Source organism: Neovison vison, chromosome 8 (genome assembly GCF_020171115.1).
Source record: "Neovison vison isolate M4711 chromosome 8, ASM_NN_V1, whole genome shotgun sequence".
In the NCBI taxonomy this organism is placed as follows: Eukaryota; Metazoa; Chordata; class Mammalia; order Carnivora; family Mustelidae; genus Neogale; species Neogale vison.
Window position 1 is genome coordinate 86,952,513 of NC_058098.1, and position 6,000 is coordinate 86,958,512.

Consider the following 6,000-nt stretch of genomic DNA (forward strand, 5'->3'; position numbering starts at 1 on the left):
AGTGATAATCAGCTATACTGGGTTGTAAAAGGCTTAAAACATTTGCCACCTGATACCAAATAATTAATATGAATGTCTATAAATCACTGCTTTGTGTCAAGAACCATGAAGGATTTGAGATCTTTTTCCCAATTGCAAGCTAACAAGTTAGTCTGCCACAGTTCTGTGAATGCTAACCAGAGGCAAATCTGGGATAGTGATGGAAAGAACAGTTTATTACTCATAGCAATAGAAATAGACCGAGAACGATTATTTTCTGGCCTTAATTCCCCAACTCCAGTTTCTACAGGTGACAGAATGAGGGCCAGGTGGTACCAGCTAATCACATTCCAGGAGAAGAACCCCAAGATTAGGAAACCTCAGTTTTGTATAATGGACAGGACGCAAACCCACTGCTCAACCTTTGCTCCAGAGGGAGACATTATCTTTATTGCACTGTATAGCAAACGAACCTACCTTCTGCTGTGGAGAAAAACACTATCTCCTTCTTTGTAGGCTATACGGTCCTAGAAAAGATAGTGCAGAACAAAAGACTGTTGGTGCCTCTACTCACAAGACCTGAAGAAAGAAGAGAGACACATGGAGACTTGTCTCTCAACACTTTGTGGGCAGTAAACGCTTCATCCGAGATCAAGCAATAGCTGAATAGTGTGCCCAATTTGTTGACATTTGACATTTCAAAACATCTACATGGAATTCTGATGTTCTGGCACTTGTTTATAATATAACAAGAGACTTTCCCTGAATATCATTTTCTTATTGAGTTTCAAAAGAGAAAGAGACTTGGCAATACATGATTTTTCACTCACCAATACACTGAAAACCAAGACTATGGAAATGGATGATGATACCATGTAACCATACATTTATTTTTCCATTCATGCACTCACTCATTCATTTATTGAACAAATAATTATTTTGGCCTCAGAAGTATAGAAATGAAAAAGACAGTCATGTTCCCTGCTGTCATCGAGCTTATGGTTTAGTGGAAGAGGTAGACATTAAACAACTAATTACCAATGGATTGTTTATTAGAATGGTGGTAAGTATTCTGAAAGAGGGAAAGCCTATATTACTTGGGGAGTCTGGGAGGCTTATCTGAGAGGCGGGTTGAGGGATGAATGTAGTTAATCAGACAGTAAAGGAGAAATACAGGGAGGAGTGAAAAGGGAGAGAGCCTGGAACAATCCCTGAAGATAAAACCTTGGAGAAGACCATTATTCAAGGGAAGGTAAAGGAAAAGAAGTCTACAAAGAAGATTGAAAAGGAGGAGCTAGAGAGGTAGGAGGACAATTAGTATTAAGAAAATTTGTTCAAGGGCACCTGGGTGGCCCAGTAGGTTAAACATCCGACTCTTGATTTTGGCTCAGGTCATGATTTCAGGGTTGTGAGATCCAGCCCCATGTCCAGCTTTGTGCTCAGTGGGGAGTCTACTTGAGATATTCTCTCTCTCTCTCTCACTCACCTTTTGCCCTTCCCCCACACTCACTCTTGCTTTCTCCTTCCCTCTCTCTCTAAAATAAATAATCAAATCTTTTTTTTAAAAAAATCATGGTAAAAAAAGGGTGGACATAAGCCAAATGCTACCAACCAATGAATGGATAAACAAACTGTGGTATATCCATACAATGGGAGGTTATTCATCCATGAAAAGGAATGAAGTACCAATACATGTGTAACTTGGATGAACCTTGAAAACATTATGTTAAGTGAAGGGAGCCAATCACAGAAGTCAACATATTATGTGATTTTATTCATATGAAAGTTCAGAACAGACAAAACCATAGAGACAGAAGGTCGATTAATGGTTGCTTAGGGATGGTAGTGGACGATGGGGTGAAAAGGGAGTGACAGCTAAGGGGTACAAGGTTTCTTTGTGAGGTGATGAAAATGTTTTAAAATTGTGCACATACTAAACACCATGGAACTGTACACTTTAAATGGGTGAACTTAAAAAAGGAAGAAGAGGGCACCTGGGTGGCTCAGTGGGTTAAGCCTCTGCCTTCAGCCCAGGTCATGATCTCAGGGTCCTGGAATCGAGCCCCGCATTGGGCTCTCTGCTCAGCAGGGAGCCTGCTTCTGCCTCTCTCTCTCTCTCTCTCTCTCTCTGCCTGCCTCTCTGCCTGCTTGGGATCTCTATCTCTCTCTCTGTCAAGTAAATAAATAAAATCTTAAAAAAAAAAAGGAAGAAGAATGTGGTGTGGTTCATAGTGCTAAATGCTCAGAGAAATCAAATGGGAAAAAGAATAGTACAGTGGGAGGTGAAGAAAGAAATGAGTTAGATGACTTTCTCAGGATATTTGGCTATGAAGGGCAAGGTATTCAGTGCCTATAGTATTGAGGAAATATGGTTTTTAGATTGAAGATAAGAAAAGATATCTCAAGATGTCAGTAGAGAGGGAGAAGTTAAAGAGATAGGAGGGAGGTTCATTGGTAGGTAGAGGTCCCTGAGGCAGGAATAGGAGGAAAATCCAGGACACAGGTGAGGGGTACAGTTGGAGACAGTATGGCAAATATCTCTTTTGGTGAAATTGTAGGGGGTGGAGAAAGGCAGGTGGGTATGGAAGTAGGTAGGTTTGTAGGTTGGGTCATCAGAACTTGAGGAAGTTCTCTGATGGCTCTGTGCTTGCTGTGAAGTAGATCTGGCCATCTGAGGGATTGAGGGAAAAGGTGATTGGGTTGGAAGAATGAGGAGTGGGAAAAAGTTTGAAATGGTTGCTTCTGACAATGGGAAGATGGGGTTGCAGTGTTGCAGGAAAGACTGTAGTTGGAAGAATCTTATTTAGTTCCCACCCAGAAAGTCCAGAGAAGTTGAATTCATAAATATATGCTCTAAGATGAGCAGGAATGATGGGCCACAGGGTTAGGTTGGCCTATTGGAGATGGCTTTAAGGATAAATAATTCTGGGTCTGGGTCTAGATACCTGCACTCTAATTTCAGGTAAACAACTTACCTGTTGTGTAATCTTGAATATCAATGAACTCCTCTGAGCTTCGGTACTTTTAAATTGAAACCGTATTTTTTAACTTTTATTTTGAAATAATTTTAAATTCATCAAAAATCCAAAGATTCCAGACTTTCTTAATATTAACAATGTACATAATCATGGCACATTTATCAAAACTCAGAAATTAACATTGGTACAATACTAAACTACAGATTTTATTTGGATTTTACCAGTTCTGCTGGTAAATCTTACATCCATTTCCTGTTCTAAGATCTAATTCAGGACACCACGTTGCATTTACTCATCATGTTTCCTCCAGTCTTGACAGCTCTTGGTCTCTTCCTGTTTTTTATGAACTTGACACTTTTGAAGAGTGAAATATGTTGTACAATTTCCCTTTATTTTGGGGTGTCTGATATTTTCTCATGATTAGGCTGCAATTATGGATTTTTGTGGAAAAGGAGTATAGGAATGATGTGCCCTTCTCTTCATATCGGGGGGACATGATAGTAACATGACTTATTACTGGTGATGTTAAGTTGAGCATTTGGTTAAGGTGGTATTTGCCAGATTTCTCCAATATAAAATCATTACTTTTTTCCCATACTCTATTTATTAGAATTCATGTACTAATTCTAACCCATATTCATGAGGAAGGGGATTCTATGTTTCTGTTTTGAACCTTTGCAATGAAGAAGGTTAGCCCCCCAAATTCTATGATTCTAGGCTGTTTTCTATAGTGGTACAATTTGAGAGGAATCAGAATGTTCCCTAACATTAATCATCTACCTGTCCTAGCCCATGATTGAAATTCTAAGATTAATGAGGCATTCCTTAGGGTTTTGCATTGCTTACTTTCTGCAGATCTTTTAAAATGCAATCATTTCTGGGAGAACCAGTACCATCTTATTGTGATGGGTAATTAAGGATGCTTGGAGGCCAAATACTGCAACGTCCCATACAAAGTGCAACATTTTTTTGTTTTGTTTTGTTTTGTTTTGGAGAGAGAGAGAGAGAGTGAGAGTGATAAGCAGGCTCCATGCTCAGCATGGAGTCTGATGTGGGGCTCGATCTCACGACCTTGAGATCACAACCTGAGCCAAATCAGGAGTCAGATGTCCAACCAACTTAACCACCCAGAAGCCCTCAAAGTGGAAACATTCTTATTGAGGGTATGTCCAACCTGAAAAGGCCCATTGGGTAGACCTTACTCCCAAAGTGCCATTTACTGACATTTTCATGGGAAGACTAAGCCAAACAACCAGAAGTTCCCTTTAGACATCCTTGTTCTTTCTCTCAAACTACTCCTACCTCAGATGACCAGTTCATAATCTTTTCCTGCAATCTGTTCCCTACCCTACTCTCCATCACTTCTGTTATCCCCATCAATAAATACTCAGCATCTCCTACTAGTAAAACAAAACCCCAAAGCTGGTTAGATAGGCCCTGGGAGGATCCTAGTCCAGTCTGTCCTATCTAGGTCATACCCCTCTGAGACAAAAAGCTAAGAACTCTGTTCCCAAAGAACCAGCCAAAACTTTTACCAGCAGCTTGCAAACATCTCCAGCAGGATCACTGGACTCTTAAGGGCCATCCTTGAATCTCCCCCACCAAGGTTGCCAGTGCTCCACCATGTTCCTGAAACCAGGCCTTTCACTTCTGTTTGACCGTGTCTGAGAAATGGAGTCACTAGGGATATCTGTTCTCTGGAGTGACAAATAATGAATCAAGTCCCCTTCTAAATGTCTGCTTTTCCTGTATTTGAGGATTGTCAATATAACTCTTACTGGTCTTTGTGTTTTTCTGACCATGCAACTTGATTTTCTTCTGTTATTTCTTAATGTGATCTGTTTGCAAACTGTCATCAGCCTGGGCGCTCCTTACTGGATTTAAGGCCAATTTTCAGAGGCTTTTTAAAATGTGCTACCCCCAGTGAGATGCCAATTCACACCCATCAAACTGATAAATCTGATAATACCGTGTGGGGCAAACCACGGGTAAACAAATCAAAGGGTGTAGCCATTTAATGGAATACTACACGGCAGGAATGAATGAACTAGCGTTACAATTATCAATACAGATAAATCTCACAAATACAATGTTGATCAAAGTTGCAAAATGATAAATATAGTATGATTTCATTTGTGTAAATATATAAATACATGGAAAGCGTTTCTATATATGTAGTTTGATTTTATTAATATAAACATAAAAATACCTGAGATTATTTGGCATAGCAGGGCCCTCTGGAAAGAGGGAGGGGGATGAAATGGGAAGAGTGAACAGGATAATTCAGCTATTGGCACTGTTTTACTTCTTAAGTTGCATGGACACCTAAGTGTTTCTGGTATTGGTCATAATGTAAAAATAAACAAAAGGGATCCAAGATTAGCAATATGTGTTAAAAGCCTCAAAATTGTTTATACCTATCATCTGCTCATTCCCCTTTTAAAGAATTTTCCTAAGGAAATAATAGAAGATTTATTTATTTATTTTTAATATTTTATTTATTTATTTGACAGAGATCACAAGTATGCAGAGAGGCAGGCAGAGAGAGGAGGAATCAGGCTCCCCACTGGACAGACAGCCTGATGTGGACTTGACCCTAGGACCTTGGGATCACGACCTGAGCCAAAGGCAGAGGCTTTGACCCACTGAGCACCCAGGCGCCCCATAATAGAAGATTTATACAGATATACATATGAATGGTTGTGGTGATTTCTTTTTAATAGCAAAAACAATTACAAACAACCTAAAGATTCGACTCTAAAGGTTCAGTTAAAGATTATGTTCCATTGACATGATGGATGGATAGAATGAAGCCACTAAAATTTTTGTGTTGGGAGAGTATATGATGGGATGGAAAACTACTGGCCATTTAGTGTAGTTTTTTAAAGGGTGTCACAAAGTGGACACCTGGGTGGCTCAGTCGGTTAAGTGTCTGCCTTCGACTCAGGTCATGTTCTCAGAGTACTGGAATTGAGTCCCACATTGGGCTCTCTGAGTGGGGAGTCTGCTCCTCCCTCTCCCTCTCAATCTCCCTCTCTCTCTC